Here is a 24906-nt window from a genome sequence, read left to right on the forward strand (position 1 = left end):
GGGACTACAGGTGCCCGCCACCACGCCCGGCTAATTTTTGTATTCTTAGTAGAGACAGAGTTTCACCATGTTGCCCATGCTGGTCTCGAACTCCTGACCTCAGGTGATCTGCTCACCTCAACCTCCCAAAGTGCTGGGATTACAGGCGTGAGCCACCACGCCTAGACTCAGAAAGGAAATTCTTATTCTAAAGTGTCCATCTCTTTGACAAATCCCTGGAGTCTCTGGCCCTAGATGGGCAGGGGAGCATCCTGGGACCCTCTGTCCCTGTAAGCAGTATCTGTCTGTCTCCTGCCCTCCCCAGCCAGGCTTAGCTCCCTCCACCTTCTCTCCTCCCACTCCCTCCAGGACATCTAGCAGTCTAGCTCCCGCCTCTATTCCCCTGAAACCTCACTCTCTGAGGTCAGCTGGTGCTGCTTTGTGATTGGTGGCTTAATGCCCTGGACACTTTATTGACCCTATCTTATCTCACGTGGTCTCCCAGCAACATCTAATCCAAGAACAACATCCTTCCAGAAAGCTTAGAACCCTCATTGGAGGCCTCTTCCTGCAGCCTATTAGACATGAGGACTCCCCAGGGCTCTGTGTGGCTTTCTCATCCTTTACAAAACATCATATTCTGAGCCTCAGTTTCACCGTCAGTGAAATGGGAATAATGATACAGGTTGAGCACCTCAAATTGAGCACCTCAAATTCAAAAATATGCCATCCAAAATGCTTTAAAATCTGAAACTTTTTGAGCACTGAGATGACATTCAATGGAAATATTCACTGGAGCATTTCAGATTTCATTTTTTATTTTTTGGATTAGGGATATATATATATATATATATATTTCAAAATCCAAAAAAATTCAAAATTGAAACACCTCTGGTCCCAAGCATTTCAGATAAGGGAGACTGAACCTGTAGCACCTTTTCCAATGGGTTGCAATGAGTTAATGCATATAAGGCACTTGGCAACTGATGCAGTGTGTTCAAAAGTGTTGGTTAAATTATTCATTTTTTTTCAACATCTCCATGGATATCTAACAGGTTTGCCCAAAATAATTTGGCCAAAACCAAACTCGTGACTTTTTGGCCTCAGTGGGCTCCTACCCAGACTTCCCCATCTCAGTAAGTGCACCTCCACTCACCCACCTAAAGCCTGAGAATCCGTCTTGAGCTGCCCTCTCTGTGCCCACACCCCTCATCCATCAGCAGGGACTGTCGGAGCTTCCTCCTAATGCGCTCAAGTCATCCACTCTCGCCACCTCCCCTGCCAGGCTTGCAGCACTTTCACCCCCTCCTGGAGGATATCCCAGCCTCCTTGCTGACCTCCCTGCCTCCACCCACCTCCCTTAATCCCGCTTTATGCAGCTGCCGGCAGGGCCTTGCAAAAACATGCATTGGTGGCTCATGCCTGTAATCCCAGCACTTTGGGAGGCCAAGGTGGGTAGATGCCTTGAGCTCAGGAGTTCGAGACCAGCCTGGGCAACAAAGGGAGACCCTGTCTCTACAGAAAAAAAAAAAAAAAAAAATACATTACATCTTGTCACCAACACCTGTCTCCTCCCTTAACATCCACTGTGGTCCCCCAGAGCCTGGAAGTAAAGCTTAAGCCCCTTCTCATACCGGAGGAGGCTCCAGTCCCTGTGAAAAGCTCTGGTTCCATCTCCCATTAATCTTCCTCCACCCATTCTCCATCCAGATCCAGTATACCCAGTTCCCACCTTGAGGGCCTTCCCCTGAATGTTCTTTTCCTCAAATCATTTTCTTTTACTTTTTAATTTTATTTGAGATGGGATCTCGCTTTATCACCCAGGCTGGAGTGCAGTGGCACGATCGTAGCTCACTGCAGCCTCAACCTCCTGGGCTCAAGTGGTCCTCCCGCCTCAGCCTCCCAAAGTGCTGGAATTACACCGTGCCCAGCTCTCCCGAATCTTTATATGGTCACTCTTTTTCATCCTTCAAGGTTTAGCTGCACAACTGTAGTCCCAGCTGCTTGGGAGGCTGAGACGGGAAGATCACTTGAGCCCAGGAGTTTGAGGTTGCAGTGAGTCAGGATTGTACCACTGCACTCCAGCCTGGGCAACAGAGCAAGACCCTCTAAAAAGCAATAAGAACAATAAAAACCAAGCTTTAGCTACTTTCCTCTGGGAAGCCTTTCTGACTTGCTGTCCTAAGAGCTCCTCACCTCCTCCTCACCCTGTCCCTCACTGACTCCCATCCTAGCAGGTAGCACATTCTGCATTTCTGCACCAATTGGGTCAATTTTTTTTACCAACTGCCTCTCACACCAACCTGTGAAATCCACAAAGGCAGGGGCCGTGTGCATTTTATTAACCAACGTGCCCCCACCACCAGACACTCAGCAAATGCTTCACCCGGTCCCAAGGCCTCAAGCAGATCTCCAGACCTGGGCTCTGTGGCCTTGGGGAAGTTACTCACCCTCTCTGGGCCTGTCTGGCAGGTAGAGGGGCCTGGCTGGTGATGTATGCCTCCTCTTATCCCTGGCCCACGTTGTGGCAGGGAGGGGAGGCTGCCCAGGCTGGCCCTTCATGTGCTGGGTACTTCTCAGGGCAAGCTTCCACAGACAGAGCTCCCTGAGTGTTTGCTGAGTTGAACAGAAGGACCTGGAAACCTCGATGCCAACACCTCCAGGAATGAGAAGGCTGCAGGGGAGCCAGCTTAAGGCCCAGGGAGCTAATTGCACCATTAGATGATTAAAGATGTTTAATGACGGGGATGCAGCTGTGGTACAAAGTTAAGCACAGACCACAAGCGGCCCGAGGCTTGGTTCAAATTTGGGGTGTGGGAAGGAGCCTCCCCCAGATCCAACCATCTGGATTGGAGAGGTCACAGCCACAGCCTGTGGCCCCAGGCAGCTGAGGCCTGAGCCAGCACTGGGGCTGGGCTCCTTCCGGGCTCCTTGGGGATCCCTGCCTCTGGAGTCCTCCCTGAGCTGGCGGGGCCCTGGGAGAAGGTGAGGCCAGACTCAGGGTGTGACGTGGGGCGGGGTGGCTGGCTCAGTTCCTGCTCTGGAAGCCAAGCTAATGTGCTAGCCTCAGACAGGGGCTGAGATGGGCCTGGCATGGCGCCAGCCAATCTGGGGAATCCAGGCCTGAGATTCCTGTCCCAACAAGTGTTGGGGCCTGTTCAGCGTCAAGTGCTGGTCTGAGCAATGCTGGAACATGATGATGACCCAGCCCACCCTCTCCCTGCTGGCGAAACATCCACTGTGAGGAGTGCAGATGGGATCCACGAAGCTTTGCCCCGGGGGCGGGGGGGTCAGGGGAGGGACCAAAGAATGGAAGAGGAGTGAGCGGGGGATTAGAGACAGGAAGGACATCCCAGCAGACGGCAAGCAGGAGCAGGGCCCACTGGAGAGACAGTGGCAGGGGCAGGGACGCGAGGTGGTGGAGATTCAGCCGTTTAGCCCTGCAGGCAGATGAGATGGGACTGGAGAGGCTGGCGGGGACCTGGTGGCCTCTTAAGTGTGAGCTTTGGCCTAAGGCCCCTGGAGAGCCACTGAAGGACCAGAGCTGTGATTTGGAAAGAGGAACACAAGGACTGTTTTTTTTTAAATTTAATTATTTTATTTTTTTGAGACGGAGTCTTGCTCTGTCACCCAGGCTGGAGTGCAGTGGCATGATCTCGGCTCACTGCAGCCTCTGCCTCCTGGGTTCAAGCAATTCTCCTGCCTCAGCCTCCTGAGTAACTGGGATTACAGGTGCACACCACCACGTCTGGCTAATTTTTTTGTATTTTTGGTAGAGACTGGGTTTCGCCATGTTGGCCAGGCTGGTCTCAAACTCCTGGCCTCAAGTGATTTGCCCACCTCAGCCTCCCAAAGTGCTGGGATTACAGGCATGACCACTGAGCTCGGCCACGAGGACTGTTTTAGGATGAATTAGGGAGGGGCACAGCTGGTATCTGGATGAGCCAGGCCCCACCTTAGTACTAGGGAGGGGATGAAAGGAGGGGATAATTGGAGTGAAGGAGGGAGGCTGGGGATGCCAGGTTTCTGGTGGAAGTTCTTTTTGTTTTTTTAGATAGGATCTTACTTTGTCGTCCAGGCTGGAGTGCAGTGGTCATGGCTCACTGCAGCCTCAACCTCCCTTGCTCAAGCAACTCTCCCACCTCGGCCTCTCAGGGTGCTGGGATTACAGGTGTAAGCGACCTCACCCCGCCCGCCTCTGGCTGAAGTTCTTGAAAGGGTGGGATCCCGGAGGAGGGCCAGTTTCAGGGAACAGAGAATGTGTTCTGCCTGGGATGAGTGGAGTCTCTGGGATACTGTGCCGGCGTAGGGGGACGTTCTAGGGAAAGGTCTGGATGATGACTGGACAGACGGGTCCAGAGTTCTGGAGGGAGGCCAGGGCTGGGGAGGGAGATCTGGCATGGAGCTGGGTAGGTAGTCCCTTCTCGAGCCTACAGCAGTGACCTCCAGAGTGCTCCATGTATTGGCTTTTCTCCTTCCCTGCCTTTCTCTTCCTGCTCTTTTGCTCCAGCTTCCTGGGGTCACTTCCCAAAAGAATAGTCTCAGGCTCTGCTTCAGGAGAACCTGAACTAAGATAGAGTGAAGCTGAAACCACCAGACAGTTGGCTGACTCCTCTTAGGCTAACACTGGCTGTGTGCTCAGCCCAGGCCCAGTGCAAAGGAGCCCACCTTCCTCATTACCCACTTCTGCCCTACCTTGGGAACGTGTGTGGATGTAGAAAGGGTGAGTCAAGGTCAAGGGGAAGGGGAAGGGGACATCCCAGAACGTCATGGAGAAGAACTGGGCACTTCCTCCTGGGGGTAGCACTCTCTCGTCAATGGTGCCAGGACAGGTACAAAATGCACAACAGACGTCACAGAGCATCCCCAGCAGGTGCCCCCAGAGGGACCAGCCCAGAGGGGCTGTGGAAAGGCCAAGTGCATGACCAGCTGCCTTGAGGACTTTGGCCCCCAGGAACCTTGGGCCGTGGACTAGGCCTCATACTTGGGCTTCCCAACTAGTTGGGAAGCAAAGATCTGTGTGAGTAGAGGGCGCTAGATGGCACTTTAAAAATAACTCGGCCGGGCGCGGTGGCTCACGCCTGTAATCCCAGCACTTTGGGAGGCCAAGACGGGTGGATCACGAGGTCAGGAGATCAAGACCATCCTGGCGAACACGGTGAAACCCCGTCTCTACTAAAAAATACAAAAAACTAGCCGGGCGAGATGGCGGGCGCCTGTAGTCCCAGCTACTCGGGAGGCTGAGGCAGGAGAATGGCGTGAACCCGGGAGGTGGAGCTTGCAGTGAGCTGAGATCCGGCCACTGCACTCCAGCCTGGGCGGCAGAGCGAGACTCCGTCTCAACAGTAAAAAAAACAAGAAGGCAAAAAAAAAACTCATAGGCCGGGTGCAGTGGCTCACGTCTGTAATCCTAGCACTTTGGGAGGCCAAAGAAGGAGGATCACTTGAGCCCAGGAATTCAAGATCAGCCTGGGCAACATAGGGAGACCCTCGTCTTTACAAAAAAAAAAAAAATTAGCAAGGCATGGTGGCAGTTGCCTGTGGTCCCAGCTACTTGGGAGGCTGAAGTGGCAGGATCACTTGAGCCCAGGAGTTCAGGATCAGCCTGGGCAAAATGGCGACACCCTATCTCTTAAAAAAAAAACAAAAACAAAAAGAAAAAGAAAAGAAAAGAAAGAAGGAAGGAAGGAAAGAAATGAAAGAAAGGAGGAACGAAGGAAGAAAGGAAGAGAAAAAGAGAGAAAGAAAAAGAGAAAGACAGAAAGAAAGACAGAAAGAGAAAGAAAGAAAGAAAAGACAAGCCAGGTGTGGTGGCGCTCATCTCTAGTCCCAGCTACTCTGGAGGCTGAGGTGGGAGGATCTCCTGAGCCCCGGAGGCTGAGGCTGCAGTGAGCCGTGATTGTGCCATTGCACTCCAGCCTAGGCGACAGAGCAAGACCTTTTCTCAAAAGAACTAAAAAAGAAAATAAAGGTTATATGGATCTACATTATTAATTTTAAGGCTGTCATAATTATCTACTTTATTAAGGGACTTCTCCGGCTGTACCAGAAATAATAATGATATGCATTTACTGGGTATCTAGCATGTGTATCATTACACAGCCATATGAGGTGCGTACAAGTATCCCCGTTTTACCAGTGAGAGAAATGAGAGTCGGGGGTTAATGACTTCCAAGGCCACACAGCTACCAAGGCAGGATTCAAACCCAGGTCTGCTCTTAACCGTGATGTTCAGCCACCTGGCAGGTCCCTCCCACTGACCCCTATATATTTGTTTCTGAAAAAACTTCTGATGAGTCAGAGCCCCGTGTGTGCATTTTACCAGTTCCACTTGGAGGGAAACTTTATTTGCAGGACATTACATTGGGGCAGGCAGGGTTGGTGGAGCAGTCATCACCATCCCTCCTGCCTGCCCCCTGGACATCACACTGCTTCCCTTAGCAGCTATGGAAACCACACTGGCCAGAGAAGGGAAGGGACTTGCCCAAGGCCACACTGTTCAGAGGCTGCTCAGGACTGCGGTCCTGGCTTCCGATTCCCCACCCGGGTGTGGATGAAGCATGCGGGACACACGGGACATAGGGATTAGAGACCCAAGCTCCAAAGGGCAGGGACGGTGCCCTTGGTCATTCGCTGCTCACTCATCTGTCCCCAGCTCCAGCACAGGAGCTGACATGCAGGCCTGAATGGATAAAGACCATAAGGAAGCCAAGATTGGGAGGGATCTCTGTGGAAGATTTCTAGGAGGGGCTGGGGGTGGGCCAAGGGAGAGTGGGGTTTGGACCATGGTACCTCGTGGGCAGGTGTGTGGAGGAGGGAGGAGACCTGGCCTGCCGAGGGCAGAAATGGGTCTGGGAGCAGGCCGACCAGCCAGATGGGGGTGAGTCTGGGAGTGGCCAGAGCAGACTGAGGAGGCTCCAGGCCCTGTCTCTGGGGCAGCCCCTGTCCCCGAGTCCCGCCACAGAGCCCTGCCTGGGTAATTCCTGAACAGGAACAGAAGGAGGAAGTTCTACAAGTGACACTCAGCTGGTGAGTGGGAGGCAGGGTTTGGTTTCCTTTCCAGATGAGCCCTGGGTTTGTTCAGCCCTGGTGCCTGCCCCCACCCCTCCCCCTCCGCTGCTGCCTGTGCCCTTGGCTCAGGCACTGGTGAATCTCAGAGGCCAGGGAGGCTAGGAAGGAGCCATCCAGGCCAGGAAATGGGGAAGTCCTGCTGCGTGGGAATCCCCTGGGAGGGTGGCTTGACGTGTCCCCTTCTCTCTCGGACCAGACTGTGAGAACTGAAAGCTGGGGCCGCAGCTTTCACATCCTTCCGGTGTGGCAAACTCCTTTCCATCCTTCGGGACCCAATCTATTTTATTTTTTTACTTTGGAGATGGGATCTTGCTTTGCTGCCCAGGCTGGAGTGTAGTGGCACAATCATGGCTCACTGCAGCCTCAAACTCTTGGGCTCAAGTGATCCTCCTGCCTCAACCTCCTGAGTAGCTGGGAATACAGGCACACCCACCACACCTGGCTAATTTTTAATCATTTTTGTAGATACGGGGCCTCGCTATGTTGCCCAGGCTGATTTCAAACTCCTGGGCTCAAGCGATTCTCCTGCCTCAGCCTCCTAAAATGTTGGGATTACAGGTGTGAGCCTCTGCATCCAGCCAAGACTCAATCTAAATGTCCCTCGTTTGGTAAACTCTCCGAGAATCCCCTATCAAGGCAAACTGACAAATGCTCCCCACCCCTGAACTCCTGTAGCACTCAGAACACACTTAAAAATAAAAAGAATCACTGTTTCTTGGGAGTCCACAATGCACAGGGTCTCACATTTCACCTCCTTGTACCTCTCGGCATCACTGACAATTGGCACCGTCCTTAGTTCCATTTTACTGAGCAGCTCAGTGGGGCTCAGGGAGGTTGCAGGGTTGCAGGCAGTGGGGCTGGGTCTCCTGGATACCAAAGTGTGTTGCTCTCTGGTCCTCCTGCTCATAGCGTTTCAGGGTCTGTTTCGTCCTCTGGCTTGGAGCCTTCAAAGGGCAGAGCCCGTGTCCCTGGGGACCTGGCCGTGGGGAGGTGTTGACCCATGGACAAATCTTTGACCCTCCCCACCAGCCTTCACCATGATGAGGACCTAGGCTGGTGCCTTGTATACTGTAGGCTGTTACTGAATTCTTGTGACATTGAGAAAGCTTGATCTTAAACTTGTCATAAACGTGCAGTTTGAGCTTGGGCAAGTCACTTCTATTCTCTGGTCCTAAGTTTCCCCGGGTTTAGAAGGAAATGTTTACAGACAAGTGTCTTAGCTTCCTCCCTGTCCGAAAATTCAGTCCTTTGCTCTAGAACATGGCACATACCCCACACTAAATTTCCCTGATATTTCCCTTATATTGTTATATTAATTTTTTTTCTCAAGTGGGCTTTCTAGGGAATCCCTTATTATTAATATCCATGATAGTATAGTATATTTGTTACAATTAATGAACCAATATTGATACATTATTATTAACTAAAGTCCATATTTGATATGGAGTTTCTTAGTTTTTCCCTAGTGTCTTTTTTTGTTTTTTTAGATGGTGTCTCTATCTGTTGCCCAGGCTGGAGTGCAGTGGCACGATCTCGGCTCACGGCAGCCTCCACCTCCTGGGTTCCAGATATTCTCTTGCCTTAGCCTCCTGGGTAGCTGGGATTATAGGCACACACCACCATGCCTGGCTAATTTTTGTACTTTTAGCAGAGACGGAGTTTCACCATGTTGGCCAGGCTGGTCTTGAACTCCTGATCTCAGATGTTCCACCCGCTTTGACCTCCCAAAGTGCTGGGAATCCAGGTGTGAGCCACCACACCCGGCCCCTATGTCCTTTTTCTCTTCCAGGATCATGTCTCCTCTTGGCTTTGATAGTTTCTCAGACTTTTCTTTTTTTGATGACCCTGACAGTTTTGAGGAGTACTAGTTAGGTGTTCTGTTTTTTGTTTTTTGTGTTTTTTGTTTGTTTGTTTGTTTGTTTTTTGAGATGGATTTTTGCTCTGTTGCCAGGCCAGAGTACAGTGGTGTGATCTCGGCTCACTGCAACATCCACCTCCTGGGTTCAAGCGATTCTCCTGCCTCAGCCTCCCCAGTAGCTGGGACTACATGTGCCTGCCACCAGGCCCAGCTAATTTTTTGTATTTTTAGTAGAGATGGCGTTTCACCATATTGGCCAGGATGGTCTCGATCTTTTGACCTTGTGATCCGCCTGCCTCAGCCTCCCAAAGTGCTGGGATTACAGGCATGAGCCACCACGCCTGACCTTTTTTGTTTTTTATTTTTTTGAGATCGTGTCTTACTCTGTCACCTAGGCTGGAGTACCGTGGCACAATCATAGCTCACTGGAGCCTGCGCCTCCCAGGCTCAAGCGATTCTCCCACCTCAGCCTCCTGAGTAGCTGGGACTACAGGCATGTGCCCCCACGCCCAGCTAATTTTTTTTTTTAATTTGTTTTTTGGTAGAGATAGGGTCTTGCCATGTCACCCAGGTTGGTCTTGAAGTCCTGGCCTCAAGCGATCCTCCCGCTTTGGCCTCCCAAAGTGCTGGGATTATAGACGTGAGCCACAGTGCCTGGCCTAGTCTGGTGTTCTGTAGAATGCCCCGCTATTGGAATCTGTCTGAAGCTTTTCTCATGGCTAGACTGGGGTTCTGGGTTCTGAGGAGAAAGACCACAGAGGTAAAATGCCATTCTCATCACATCATTTCAAGGGCAAATGTTATCAGCAGGCCTGTTGGCCCTGATCACCTGGCTGAGATAGCCAGGTAAGGTTCCTGCACTGCAAAGGCACCACCCCCACCCCTCTTTCCACCCTGAATTCTTTGGAAGGGAGCCACCAAGCACAGCCCACACCTAGGGACTGGGGAGTCATGCTCCCCCTCCTTGAGGGTGGAGTATAGTGTGAACATTTTTTCTTCTATCTACTTTTCAAAGTACTCCCACAAAGCATTGCTACATTGTATCTTCCCAATGCCTAGGAAATGTGGAGGATGGAGGCATTCCACTGAGGTGGAGGCCAGTGCTCAGAGGGGCTGCAGTGGTTCCCTGCCCGGCCCTGTGGATCCGGCCTTTCGCTCTTGGATATGAAATACGTGAGCTTCGAGGTTCACAGACCCGGGTAGCACAGAACTGCAGTGCCGGAGTTCCAGATTCAGGAAGCCTTAAAATTTTTTTTTTTTTTTTTGAGAGGGAGTCTCGCTCTGTCGCCCAGGCTGGAGTGCAGTGGTGCAATCTCAGCTCACTGCAATCTCAGCTCTGCTTCTTGGATTCAGGCAATTCTCTTGCCTCAGGCTCCTGAGTAGCTGGGACTACAGGCACCCGCCACCACGCCCGGTTAATTTTTGTATTTTTAGTGGAGACGAGGTGTCACCATGTTGGCCAGGCTGGTCTCAATCTCCTGACCTCTGGGAACCACCTGCCTCGGCCTCCCACACTGCTGGGATTACAGGTGTGAGCCACCGCGCCCAGCCAGGAAGGCTTGAATTTTGCCTGGGTTTAAATTCAAGTTCCTGCCCTTCCTCACCACGTCATGTCACCTCACTGAGTCTCAGTTTCCTCATCTGTACGGTGGGATAACAATAGCTCCTACCTTGTTGCGTTGTGAAGAATGAACTAGATACTACTTCCAGGGTCCCTGGAAGCAATTCCCTGCTCAGGAAACTCCTTGCACCAGGACTGTGAGCCGTGGTGATTATTTTTACAATGATTCTTTCAGCCCTCCCGTCGTGACCGTCTCCTCTCTGTGCGGCGGGTTTCTCGCCCCCTGTGGACTGTGGGGTCACAGCTCTAGCTGCAGATTTCCGGCTGCCCTCTGTCCTCCCGTCAGGCCAGGCAGATCAAGGGCCCAGCCTCCTTTCATCTTTTCTCACAAACATTCTGGGATGTGGCGGAAGGAGGCCTGGGCTGGGGTGGGGTGGTGGCTCTGCCTGCCAGCGACTCTCTGTGTGACCTTGGGAGAATGCCTGTCCCTCTCTGGGCCTCTTCTGCAGCCTGAGGTGAGTGAGGTGATGAGTGGCTGAGTTTCTTGGCACTTGGCCGTCACGTGAGCCCAGTGGGGCCAGGCGTCTCCCCCATTTTCACATGGACAGGTCTTTTCTGCCTTTGACGTCAGTGTTTTGTCTCCAGATTCTGGGCTGGGTAGAGACACTTTTGAGCCTGAGGTGCCCATCTGAGAACCGGCCACACAGCCCAGAAGGTCTGGCTGTGGGGTTTGAGTGTGTGGGGCTGTGCTCAGTGGTTAACGCCGTTTGTAGGTCACCACTCGGGCGCCACCTGCTCAGGTGCTGCTGTCTCCATCTCTTCCCTGACGGGGACACATTTGTTATGATTAATGAATCAATACAATATTGATACATTATTATTATTTAAAAAATTTTCAGAGGCAGAGTCTCACTCTGTTTGCTAGGCTAGAGTGCAGTGGCATGATCACAGCTCACCGCAGCCTTGACCTCCTGGGCTCAAGCGATCCTCCTGCCTCGGCCTCCCAAGTAGCTGGGATACAGGTGCACACCACCATGCCTAGCTAATTTTTTGTTGTTTTTTGTGGAGACAGGGGTCTCACTGTGTGCCCAGGCTAATCTTGAACTCCTAGACTCAAGTGATCCTCCCGCCTCAGCCTCGATGCTGGGATTACAGGCGTGAGCCACTGCCCCGGCCTGATATATTATTATAACTGAAGTCCATGCTTTAGTCAGACTTCCTAAGTCTTTCCCTAATGTCTTTTTTCTGCCCCAGGATCATGTCTCCTCTTTGCTCTGATAGTTTTTCAGATTTTTCTTTTCTGCCTCTGACATCCATGTTATGGACGCCCCTCCCGGCGCTGGCCGCTGCGGGAGAACAAGCTCATCGGCTCCTGGCTCCTGACTCCCATGTGGCTGGGAGTCTCTAGTGTCTTGGTTTCCCACCTTCGGCCAGTTTGGCCTCACTTCCCGGAACACAGATATATGCCCATGCACACACTCCTGTGTGAGCCAGGCCTTCTGCCTTAACTGGGTCCCTGCTGCTCCTCAGCACAGAGGCCTCCTGACTGCCCCCTCCCTGTCCCCTAATGTGGCTGCCACTCCACATCTCCCCAGGCCCTGCTCTGCTCACCACCCTCCATGGCTCCCACCACCTCCAGGACGGAAGCCACGACTGGCACTCAGGGATCCTCAGGTTCCCCTGCCACCCTTCCCACCTTACTTTCCTGACTCCAGCCCAGCCGCCATGCTGTGCTTTGCAAACACCACGTGCTTCTGCATGGAGTTCCAGACGCAGCGGCATCCCCATCTCTGTCTTTGCTCATGCTGTCCCTCTACCTGCACACTGGCCCTGTCCTGTTTGTTATTATAATTATTTTTTTTTTGAGACAGGGTCTTGCTCTGTCACCTAGGCTAGAGTACAGTGGTACGATCATGGCTCACTGCAGCCTCAATCTCCTGGGTTCAAGTTATCTTCCCAGTTCAGCCTTCCCAGTACCTAGGACCACAGGTGCACACCATCACATCTGGCTAATTTTTAGGTTTTTTTTTTGTAGAGACAGGGCCTCACTGTGTTGCCCAGGCTGGTCTCAAACTCCTGGGCTCAAGTGATCCTCCTGCTTCAGCCTCCCGAAGTGTTGGGATTATAGGCATGACCCACCATGCCCTGCCTCCCTGTCTCATTTTCACCTGGCAACCATTTCCCCACGCTTCTAAACTCTCCATAGACAACTCTCTCCTCAACACACATGCTGGGTTAGGGGCCTCACTCTGGGCCCTGCAGCCCCTGTACTTGCCCATCCCTGACTCCTCTAAGTTAGAGACCAGAGACCAGCCTTGGTTTTTTCACTGCTGTATCCCAGCATGTAGCGCAGACCCTAGCACATAGTAGATGCTCAATAAATGACCACTGCAGGAGGAAGGATGAGTGCAGCCCAGCCAAGGGCCAGGGGGTGGGAACCTTCCAGGCAGAGGGATCAGCACGTGCAAAGGCCTCAGGACAGGGACTGCTTGTGGAGGGACAGCAGGAGGCAGGTAGAGGAGGGGAGGGGACCAGGGCCTGCACAGCAGGACATCTCTGTGGAAACTGTGAAGTGCAGTGCCAGGGGAGGTGCCAAGCCCATTCCACAGCCTCAGGCTAGAGCCCATCCCTCACCCAACCCTATCTTGTAGCCCTGAGCCTGGTGGCTTCAACTAGACCACTCACAGCACACCATGTGGAGAATGGCGGAGCTGGTCTGGAATTTCCCACTGAGGCCTGTGATGGGTCCAGTTTCCTGGCTGCTGCAGCAAGGGTGAGCTGAGCTGGGGCTGGGCATGGCAGATCAGCCACCATTGAGCCAGAGTCACCAGGGCACTAGGTGTGGTGTGGGCAGCACCTCTAATCCCATGTGATGGGACAACTCTGACTGGTGGGTTCACTGCCTCACCCTACCTCCTCCACCCTCCCCTCAGTTGTGGCTTTGACCCACCCAGGTTGAGGGAAGGAGGGAAGAGGAGGTTTCTGGAGACAGAGGACTATACGACCAGCACTCACCATCTCAGCAATATTGACGTCAGTAGCATCTATCATCTGCTGGGTGCTTTTGGGTTGGGAAGTGGTTCCTGTTGGTGTTCTAAGACTGGTCTGGGGCCATGTATACAGTTGGTAGTCAATAAATGCTTGCTGTCCTTTAATGATGATTTGCAGGAATTAAGCAGTGAGTTGCTGCTTTACCAACAAAGAATGTTTTAAGCAAAATAATTTGCACAAAGAGTCACTTATCCACCAGGCCAGACCCGCAACTCCCAACTGCATAATCCTGGAGCTTGCCAGGGTTGTTACCCTCGTTTTACTGATGAGTACACTGAGGCCCAGAGAAGGCAGGTTCACATAGTCACTGAAGGGAAGAGCTGGAACTTGAACTCTTGTCTGTAGGTCCTAAGTCAGTGTATGCTGCCTGGCCGACTGGGCAGTGCCTGCTCTGTGCTGGGCATGGGCCAGGCCTTGGTCACTGCCCTCAGGGTGGGGACAGACACACTCAGAATGGACTTGGCACGTGCCTCCATCAGGGTGTGTCAGGAAGCATGTTGTGGAGAAGGTGGCATTTACTCTGGACTTTGAAGAACAAGGCGAGGTAGCCAGGGACAGGGGCTGAGCATTCCTGGCAGGGGTTACAGCCTGAGCAAAAGCCCAGAGGGGTGGTTAAAAATAAAGAGCGCTTCAAACGCTCAATAATGAAACCATTGTGCTGGCCACATCCTCCTGAGAACCTCAGCCGCTGAGCCAGGCCCTTGAAGCCGGCGGTAGCTTCAGGTGCGAAGCTGCATCTGCCTGCAGAACCCTTACTTGTCTGAGTTGCCTCCTCTCTGATAAGAGCGTGTAGGGTATGAATGAGAATGAGATTTCACATGTGCTATGCGGGCATCACCTCATTTCATCCTTACGTGCGTCTTCTGGGGGCTGTGATATCTTTAGCCCACTGTTCAGGTTGGCATACTGAGGCTTCTTACATTATCTGCAAAGTGGCAGAGTTGAGACTTGAACCTGGGTCTGGTCCAAAATCTGTACTTTTAAGCTCCCTGTCATCCCAGTTCTCGAAAAGCCCAGAATTTTCTGTTGAACTCCTGGGGATGAATTTAGTGATGTGCTGGTACATATTGAACAACCAGCTCTGTGGAAGGAAAAAGAGGCTTGATTGGTAGCGTATTCTGATGTCCAAGGGGTAAATACTCCCACTGTGGCTGACATGGAGCTAACCAGTGTGACATTCTTGAATATGGACTTGGGAAGAGATGAGCACAGTCGGTTCTTGCAAGTAGGCAAGGGCCAGCTCCAGCGTGTCACTGGGTGAATATACCTGCCTCCCCCCGAGCCCCGTACGGCCAGTAAAGGCCTTTAGACATGTCTAAGGAATGGAAGAGGGCTGAGAAACCTGCTTCTCCAGCCGGGGGCCCGCCTAGCCCTGAGAAGCTGCGGTTAATCTTTAAGCCAGCCTTGCAAACAAGGGCAGCCATTTCGCCTGGCTTCTGCTGTTGACTGGCTGTGGCACCTCAAGCAGCCCCTTTCCCCTTTGGCCTCAGTTTATCACCGGAAGAGCTACTATTCATCTAGCACAACCCGACCATCCTCACACTGGTCAGTTTCAGCCTTCCCAGGAATCTTCTCTGGCCACGTTCACTCCGGTTTTACAGGTGAGGGGGCTGGGCTGGGAAGCTGATGGACTTGTCCACCCCACAACAGAGGGGCAGCTAGCCTAGATGCGAACCTAGATCAGTGTAGAGTAAGGCTTTGCTCATTCCTGGTCTCCTGGAAGGTATTTTGTACCCAGAGGCCTTTGCCTTCCACATTCTAGGGTGCTCCTCCCAGCTCCTCTCAGCGGGGACCTTTGCCCAGGGAATAGAAGCCTGGCAAAGGCTTCTATTTGTCTTTGACCTGGCTGGGCCTTAATTTCCCATCTGTGAAATGGGAGAACTTTCAAAGAAGGAACATGGAGGCAGGTGTGATATTTAAAGCAGGACCCAGGTCCACCTTTCCCTGTGCTAGGATTCCAGGACAGGTGAGGAGCCAAGGGTGGGGTGCCCAGCCCCAAAAGGATAGCCCTGGAGCCTGTGCCAGGGGGTGATAGGGGAGTCTTTGTGGCCTAAAGCAGCATTTCCTCAATGTCCCGTTTTTCCGCTACACTTCCTGCCCTGGTTCAGAGATACTTAGCCTCTTTACTTACTTGGAAGTGTGAGTGCCACTCCGATGCCCTGGCCAACCCCTCCTAAGCAGTAATAACTGGAACTAGGGTACTTCCAATGGGCTGCCAGGGATGTTTTTTCCTTACACACTTAAAATGAACCCACAACTATTAAAATAAAGGTCGCTCCTCCCCACCCTGTCCCTCCTGCCCCAGCCCCCACTTTGAGAAACTCAGGTCAAGGTTAAAGTCTAGGGCCTGGTTCTTGTCAGTGCCTCAGTTTCCCCATCTGTAAAGTGGGGCGATCTTCCGCCACTCAGGCCAGGTGGTGGTTAGGATTAAACCCTGAAGTCGACCTGAGCAGCTTAGCCTGGCGCCTGGCCCAGAGCGGGCGCTCCGCGCCCGCTGATATTATTACTAATTGTGATTTCGGGAGAGGCAGATTTGGGGCGTAGAGGGTGGGTGGGTCGAGGAGGGCATTTTGGCCTGGGGGCGGATGGGGCCCGCGGGGTGGGACGCCCTGGCGGAGTGGGAGGCGGGGCTTCTCTGCCCGGTGTCCCCACCCCGCCTGGACCCCGGCCGTGCCTGGGTCTCTCCCGGGTCACCGGCGGGGAATCCGTCCCCGCGCGCTTCCTTCTTCCTCCTCCTCCCGGCTGCCTGCCGGGCCCCTCCTCCCAGCTCGCGCGCTCCCTCCCTCCTCTTCCACTCCCCGGGCCGCCGCCGCCGCCTCCTCCTCCTCCTCCTCCCTTTCTCTCTCGATCTGTCTCTCCCAGCCCGGAATCCATTCCGGCCTGGGAGCCGGAGCGGCCAGGCCGCCGTCTGCCCTACCCGCCGGCCGTCCCGCGGTCCGCCCTTCCGTGCGTCCATCTGCCGGTGCGCCCGCCCGCCCGCCGGCCCAGGTGAGCGCCCCCCGCCCCTCCGCGTGCCCCCCGTCCCGGCCAGCGCGGGGGAGCCCCCGCCCTGGACCACCTGGGTCGGATCGCGGGCCCGCGGGGGCTCCTGTCCACCCCCCAATTCCCACCTCCCGGGCCGAGCCGCGATACCCGAGCGCCGGGCGGGCGCACAGGGCCATGCCCAGCGCGGCCTTTTGTTGTGATGCCGCGGGGGGAGGGGACTGGGCGGGGGGACGCAGGGGTCCTGGCTGCGTGGGGACCCCCTCCAGCTAGTGCTCCCCATAGGATCCCCCAGAGAAGCGGGTGAGCTGGGCCCTAGCCCCCGGGCCAGGTCTAGGCCAAATCTGAAATCTGAGCCAGTCGGCGCCGCCTCTGGCTGGGCTGCCCGGTCCTGCGCCCCCCGGCCCAGGGTGGGAGGTGGAGGGGCTCGGCAGGGCAGGCTGAGGGGCCCCGGGGTCAGGGCGCCAGGCCGAACCACCAGGACCTCCCTGCCCTCATGGGGCCTCGGGTAGGGCCTGGTGCTGCCGGCCTGGAAGGGACTGGGCCAGACTGCGTTTAGTCTCCACTGCCCACAGCCCCCAGCCTCGCCCCAGAGCAGGCCCAGCCACCAGCCGGCTCAGAAGTTGGCAAAAGTTTTGGGTGTTGGCCACCGGGCCAGGTCCACCTGTCTGCCTGGGCTGGGATTGGGGGTGGGTTTGAGTCCTGCACCAGGGCTGCCACTTGCCCTGCTGTGTGTCCTCAGACAACTGCCTGCCTCTCTGAACTGGGGTCCTCATTGGTGGCAGGTGGGCCTGGCTGGAACTGCTGGGCTGGTGGAAGGATGGGGTGAACAGAAGGGGCTCACCTTTGTGGTATCCTTTCAGCACCTGTGTCCTTCAGGTGGACTTAGGAGTGGACAGAGCCTGTGTGTGCCCCTGGGCAAGGCCTCCTGAACTTCATGGACTCTGTACAATTTGGGGCAGTGGTTGCTGGGTCACCTGGGGTAAGTCCAGGCCCAGCCACAGCCACAGTGCAGCTGGGATCAGACTTGGTTTCTAGGGTGGGCCAGGCTGGTCCTTTTGCAGACCCTCTTCTCAGCCCCCTGGCTGGGGAGTCAAGGCACTGAGGCTTCTTGTCTTGCCCAGTGACCTGGGCCAAGAGACTGCCCCACTAAGTCCCCATACGTGAAATGAGAATCCTCAGGTGAAGATTCTAAGCGCTTCTGCAGGTAGAGGCTTGGCATGTAGTAGATGCTCAATAAATGAATTGTTCACTGGACGCATTGGCTGAGAAAGATGAGTGAGATGTGAGGTTGCTGGCCAGTTCATCCTAGAAGAAGATGGGTTGGTGCCTTGAGAAAGAAACAGCCCTGGCACCATCCTGCCAGCCAGCAGCTGGGTGACTGTAAGCAACTCACTTTTCCCTTCTGGCCTCAGTTTTGCCACGTATAAAACTGGGCCAATGGTAATGACAGCTGCCAACATCTACTGAACACCTTTTAGGAGGTAAGGACTCTTGTTTATCCTCATTTTGCTGATGGGGAAACTGAGGCTAAAAGAGGGGAAGTGACTTGACCAAGGCCATACAGTTGCAAGCTGGAATGAAAGCCCCGACCTCAGAGACCACAGTCTGGCTGCCCTTGCATCCCTCCAGTGATGGGGCAGTGGAGGCTCCCAAGACAGGACTGCGCACACAGCAGGGCCGGAAAAGACTGTTGTGCCGAGGGATTGAATGAAAGCCACGAGGCCTTTTTGGTGATGTGGTGATGTGGTCTTTCCACCCAAGGAAATGATTTACAGTGTGTCACCTCTCTCAGCTGACTGCCTGCCTAGGCCCTCCCGCGTGCCCCTGGGCCTTTGCTTCTAAACAGTGTCCCTCCCAGAGCGCCCTCTCCTCCAGGTGCTGCTTATCTACCCTTGCCCCACCAGGCTTAGCTTAGGCCCATCTCTTCTAGGAAGAAGGGCCCTGGCTGTCTCTCCCTGTCCCCTAGCTCTTCTTGGAGCATGACTTACCCACAGCTCAGCCTGGTTCCTGCTTTTGCTTCTCTGATTGTGACCTGGGGGGTGGGGTGGAGGGATGTCTGGCTCCCTCAAGCCCCAGGAACCAGAGAGGAGATGGCTCGGTGACCTGTTGAGGGACCTTATGCCTATCTCTCTGGTCCTCAGCTGACCCCATTTTCTCAGGCCTCCCCATGTATAAGCATTTGTGACCCCTGTATTGAGCACCTGCTGTGTACCAGGAACTTGGAACTGGGGCTGAGCAGTATTGTGCTGGAGTTAGTAGGGAGTGGGAGCTGTGGGAGTCTTGGAGGCTTCTAGAAGGTGGCAGGGCCTGAGCTGAGGACTAGCAAGAGTTCACTCAGCAAAGAAGGGGAGAGGGAGCTCTTTTTCCCTTCCCAGGGGCCCTGGGGTGGTGGGGTGTGGTCAGCCTGGTTGGATACTTGCTGGGAGCCTGGGAACAGGTCCTTGGCCTCCCATAAGTTTGAATCTGGAGGGTGAGCAAAGTTGCAAACAAGTTGCCAGTTGAGTTACTGTATAATAACAGATATGATAAGGGCTCAGGGAGAGAGGCCTGGGGTACAGAGGAATCTTGAAGGAGGCATGTAGGGGTTGACCAGGCATAGAGTTAGGGAAAGGGCTTGCCAGGCAGCAGGAAGTGCACGTGCAAAGGCCCTGGGGTGTGTGCCAAGATGTGTGCTGTCATGGAGAATCAGTGGGAGAAGCTGTGAGGCTGGAGTGTACACAATGAAGGGGAGTGGGTAAGAGGTAGAACGAGCGGGTGTATCAGCAGGGCCGGACCATGCTGGGGCCTTGTGGGCCCTGGGGAGGAGTTTGGCCTTCATCGTCACACAGGGGGCTGATTGGTGTCCCCTGTGTGAACAGCCTCAGGCTGGAGGCCAGAGGTACAGAGCTGACCAATAGAAAGATCTGGTGATAGAACTAGATTTGTGGGCTGGACTCCAGTATTTTATGGAGGCCTAGATCAGGTCTCAAGACGATCGGGTATTTGAGGCTGGGCTTTGGAAGTGGAGTAGAAGTTCACTAGCAGCAAGGCTGGAGAGGATGAGAGCCGGGGGTGTGGGAAGCGCAATGCTGGGTGGCGGGAAGCTGGGAGTGAGGTGGGGAGCAGGGAGGGGTCAGCCCGAGACATGGGGACCAAAGATTTGATAAGGGCTCAGGAGTCAGACAGGCCTGGGTTTATGTTGCAACCGTCCCACTTGCTGTGTGTCTTTGGATCATTTACTGTATCTTTTGAGAGACTTAGTTTCTTTGTCATGAAAATGGGGACAATAGCTATCTCCTTGTTAGATTAGGGTTAAAGGAGGGCTGTGTGCCCAGTGTCTGGCACCGGTAGGTACTTGGCAAATGGGACCTGCTTTGCACTGTTGCATTGGACAGGTCACTTGGCCTCTCTGGGTCTGGCCCTGCCATCTCTGTGGTCAAGCCTTTGCCTGGCTGATCTCATTGAGTCTGAAGATGCCGGTTGGGGCAGGGCTGGCTCAGGAGAGGATGTTGGCAGCCAAGGCTGCCAATGTGCAGGGTGACTTTGAGTCCTGCCTTGCACTCTCTTTGCCTTCTCTGTGTGTGAAGAGGCTGAACGGGGGAGAATGCCATGTGTCTAGCCTAGCCCCGCTTCTTCAAAGCCTGCCTTCGGTGCAATTGGCCCCATTTTCCAGTTGTAAGTACTAAGACCCGGGAAGGGAAAGCCACTTGCCTAGGGTCTCCCAGTTGCCAAGTGACAGGGTCAGGCCTTGGCTGTAGGGCTCTGGACTCCTAGTCCAGTAGAGCCACTGAAAAAGGCTGCCACTTCCCTGCTCTGGGCCTTTTGCCGGAGCTTCATTTCCTGCCTCGGTGTGTGTCCCCACATCTCTATCTCCCTTCGGATTCCCACAGCCCTTTCCTTCCCCTCCCAGGCTCCCACCCCTTATCTCCATGGAAAACCCCTCTGGCTTCCCCTTGAACTCCTGGGGGCCACTTCCTCTGGGGAGCCTCAGTTTCTTCATCCCTGAAGTAGGATAGTGAGTCATGGTTCCCAGGATGTCCCAAGAGGACAGAAATAAAGTGCTTAGCACACATTAGGGACTCAATCAGTGGAGGCGGGGGAGGGCCAGGCACCTGCTCAAGTCCTGCCTCCTCTAGCAGCTGATTCCCTGTCCTGTGATTCAGTTTCTGAAGCTGTGAAATGGGCCTAGGGCTTGTACCTAGTAAGGCTAACAAGAGGATGGTATGAGGCTGTACCTTAGGTCCCCACCTGGTGGCTGGCTCCGTGTCTCTGTTCCTGGGGGAGGGATACCCAGTAGAGGCCTCCTCTGTGTTCAAGGCCTCATTCCCCGCTGTTTGTCCAAAGCCAAGTCACTTAGTCTCTCTCAACCTCAGCCTCTGCACACCTCCCTTGTGAGGATTAAATCAGCTAATGTATTCCCAGTGGCTCAAATCTACTGGGTGCTTGGAAATTTTTATATTTTTCTTTCCCCATTCTTTTCCCTCTTGGGGACTCAGATATTATCTAGTTTAGGAAAGGCTCTGAGCTTTCATCCCCCTGGCCTAGAGTGCTGTGTTGAGAAGCATTCTGAGGCTTAGTGTTGGCTTCATGGGAAAGAGTGCTGTGATAGATTAGTCATGTCTGCCATGGGCAGATGATAAGAGAGTATTGTATATGTGCCATGAGTTTGTCATTCTTGATCTATTCTGACCTTCTCCTTTCACAGATGGGGGGATTGAGGCCAGAAAGACCCAGGGCAAATCATCTAAGCTGGGAAAAAAATGCAGAGCTCTTGTCTTTGATCCAGGACTCTCCCCAGCCAGCCAGCCTCCTCCTTCCCACAGTACAGCCTGGTAAGGCTGAGTCAGGGATAGATGACTGGGGAGGATCTCAGAGCTGGGAGCCAGACCTCCATCTCCCTACTCCTTGCTCTGGGTCCTTGAGCAAGTGACTTTCCCCCAACCTTTGTTCCTTTGGTCTTCCTTCTCCCTTAGAACTACCCAGAGAAGTTCCAGAGTAAAAGGAGAAGCCAGAAGGGAGGAGAAGTTGAATATCTTGGCCAAATCCCTTCCTGTCTGGTCCTCAGTTTCCTCAGTATGGTGAGGACTCCTCCCATTGAGGCTCTGTGATGGTAATCCTAGCTGGGGAGTGTTCCAGGGGCAGGCCCAGTGGAGTCCTCTTAGATGCTCCTGTAGGGGTGGGGATGTCTGTGGTGGGTGGGTGGTGATATCTGTGGACCCACTGAGAAACTTTAGGAATGAGTTCTTTTGAACCCTTGGACCTGCTGGGCTATGAGGCCGACACAGGCAGAATCCAGTTGCTGGGAGTGGAAATTAAGCTGGAGTGGCTTCGGGAAGCATGGCTTCCCTGTGGGGTCTGATTAGCTTCTCTTAGGCTGCTTTGCCCAAATTCATGGCCTTGACTTTTACCTTATCTGATATTGATATCTTCATGTCATGCCCTTCTGAGCTGGATCATAATAAGGTGACCCATCGTGTCCCTTGCTCCATCCTGGGAGCAGTCAAACTCTTATTCCTGTTACATGGAAAAGGAAACTGAAGCTCAGAGAGGCTAAGAGCTGGGGCCATAGGAGCGCAGCAAAGTGAGGTGTGAGCCCAGATTTCTGGTTGCTGAGTAATTTGTGAGGATCTGATTCCTATTAAGTGTGTACCCAGTGTGGCTAAAACTTTTCCCAGGTATAGGAGGGGTGTGTTGCTGGGGGCAGGTGACCCTGACTCTCTGGGTTCCAGCTCTGGCTGATGGATTCCCCAGTCGGACCTGGAGTACTGGGATCTTGGGTGCTCAAGGGTGCTTATGCCATAAAGGGTAATGGAATTAGCAAAGCCTTTGAAGGCAGTTGGTTCTGGGTTCATATCCTGGCTTGGCCACTTGTTTGCTGTGTATGATTTTACAGCTTAGAACCTCAGTTTCCCCATCTGTGAAATGGGGATGATGAGGCTGGCACCAGCTTTGACAAGATGGCATGAGGATCCGGTGAGCCAATGTGTGCCAAGTGCTTGGGTGCGGGGCCTGCACTCAGGAAGTGTGTGATATTTATGAATGCCTGTTAGAAAGGTGATTCCCTGATGAGGCAGGAATCCTGGGCCTCTGCAGGTCGATTGATCCAGAAATCCCCAGGGCAGTGACCGGCCACCTTTGTCTGTGGTTGGCTTGTTCTGTGGGGAAGGGAGTGGGGGGAAGATTAACTAGAGACAGACAAACTTGGTGGCTGGATCCATTGGAAGCCACCAGCTCCCTCCAGCCTCCCTGAGCCTGGCTCCTGCCTTAGCCCTTGCCTGCCTGTGACCTAGCATAGCCTCCCAGTGCCCTGATGCCTCACCCTGGCCTCCCTCCTCCCCCTCACTGAATGGGCCCCTCTCTTCAAAGGTGGATTCTATTTGAGCATCCTTGCCTGTTTGACCTGAGAGGCAGGACCTGTTCCTGCTCTTGTTTTTTGGGAGGCAGCTGAAGCTCAGAGAGAGGCAGGGATGGGCTTAGGCTGCACATCAAGGGCTGTAGCTATCTTCCTGCCTGCCTGGGATTGTCGGGCCACACACCTTTGCCTCTGCAGCTCCCACTGCCTGATGTGCCCTCCCTCTCAGTACCCCTCCAGTGGCTGAGATGCCTCTGGCTTCAGAAGGCCTTCGTGACCACCCTCCACTGAGTCCATGAGTCCATACTGACCCCACATCTGCCGCTGAACTTCACCTTGTCCCTTCTTTGCCCTTCCTCATGGCTCTGACACATTCTGCCTTGGATGGCAAGTCATAGGATTCTTTTTGCCTGTAAGGGAATATGGTAATCATCACTCGCAAGGGCACAGCCCTTTACAGTTTACCAAGAACTTCCCGCAGTTACCTCTGTGCATCCCTAGCACCAGCAGGGCTGAGATAGGCAGAACCACTGTCATAAACTTTGTGTGGCAGATGAGGAAACTGTGACCTCAAGTCAGGGTCATGCCAGGTGCTCTCTCTGCTTGGGCAAATGGAACTGGACTCTTGCCCCACCGAGCCTGTCTCCTCAGTCTGGAACCCCTCTCCCAGAGCCCTGTGAAAAGCATGACTTATTGTCAAAAGGAGGATTTGGAGGTTCAGAGAGGTAAAGTGACTTGCCTGAGGTCACGCAGCTCTGAAGGGACTTGGAGGGTTCCTTCTAAGAATCAGAGAAGAGGCAGATTAGGCCAGTTTTCTTCCCACTTCTGAAGGGAGGACCAGACACGCCCGGGACCCTGAAGGAGCAGTGAGCCACGGTGAACCCTGGTGGTCCTTTCAGCCAGCGTTCGTTCCTCCGGCACAGAGTTGAGCCCTTCTGCAGTGCCAGGCAAATGGTTGTCTCATGCTCACAGCAGCCCCGCAGGGTAGTGGTCCCGGCCCCATTTCACCAAAGAGGAAGCTCAGGAGCCAGGGGACTTGCCCAAGGTCATCCAGTGCATGGATTTGAACCCAGGGCCTCCTGGGCATGCCAGGCCTGCCCCGCTTCATCTGGGCTGAGCCCTTCTCTGCTTCCACAGACCCTTGATCAGCCCTCCAGCCCTCCCCACAGTTCCTCACTGGGCAGCGTGAAGATCGGGAGACTTCTCCTCTACCCCCAACTGCTGTCACCCACTAGCCGCGTGGCTTTGGTGAGTCAGTTTAACCGCTCTGTGCCTCAGTTTCCCCATCTGAAAAATGAGCCTAGTGGTAGAACCCACCCCATGGGCTTGTTCCAAGGATGAAGTCTTGCGTCCAATGCTCTCAGCAATGCCAGCACATAGTAAGTGCTCGATGCGTGTTGTTATTTTATTGTAATTTGTATTGACCTGGGGAAGAAGGGAAAGACCACCCCGTTATCCAGATGGGAAGATGGAGAGAAAGGAAATAACATCCACCAGGTCACAATGTGATGTCACAGCCAGAAGTCTCTTGGGGCACATTCTGCTTTCCAGAGGGGGAACTGAGGCCTGGAACCTGAGAAGGGACTCAATCAAGGTCCTAATTTCTTGCCTTCAGTTTGGGTTGCAGCCTCCTTGTCCACTTGCTTGCCCTGGGACTATGGGTCAGTTGCTTCCCCTCGCTGAGGCTGGAACCTGAGAAGGGACTCAATCAAGGTCCTAATTTCTTGCCTTCAGTTTGGGTTGCAGCCTCCTTGTCCACTTGCTTGCCCTGGGACTATGGGTCAGTTGCTTCCCCTCGCTGAGGCTCAGTTTCCTCATCTGGGAAATGAGGGTAACAAGCGTGCATCCGGTGGGGCTGGGCTGGGGTCTGGGTACAGTCATCTCCATGAAGCATTTAGTTCAAGGCCTGGCCTGGAGGCAGCACTCAACAAATAGCTGCAGGGACGGACTTCCAGGGCTCCATTTTCTCATCTGTGCCATGCTCTGTGCATGTTTCTGGGGAGACAGTTCCATCACGCCTCGCCAGTGTGTCTCCTCAGTCTCTTAGAAGCCACCCTAGGCAGGGGCAGG

At 53.9% G+C, this 24906-nt stretch overlaps 1 protein-coding gene across 10 annotated transcripts in view; it reads left to right on the forward strand.

The window, feature by feature from the left end:
- Nucleotides 1–24906, forward strand: part of SRC (SRC proto-oncogene, non-receptor tyrosine kinase) — a 103784-nt gene that overhangs the window by 27549 nt on the left and 51329 nt on the right. For 6 of the 10 annotated variants that reach the window (XM_017944828.2, XM_017944827.2, XM_017944826.3 and 3 more), the window contains exon 1: nucleotides 16232–16508. The exons of 1 other annotated variant lie outside the window; for it this stretch is intronic. The gene's annotated coding sequence lies outside the window, so the exon portion shown is untranslated. Of the gene's footprint in view, nucleotides 1–14871; nucleotides 15122–16231; nucleotides 16509–16996; nucleotides 17485–24906 lie in introns of those variants that run through there. 3 more of the 10 variants (XM_031656747.1, XM_017944825.3, XM_017944823.3) reach the window with 2 other exon arrangements.

This window comes from Papio anubis, chromosome 16, assembly GCF_008728515.1.
Source record: "Papio anubis isolate 15944 chromosome 16, Panubis1.0, whole genome shotgun sequence".
Lineage (NCBI taxonomy): Eukaryota > Metazoa > Chordata > Mammalia > Primates > Cercopithecidae > Papio > Papio anubis.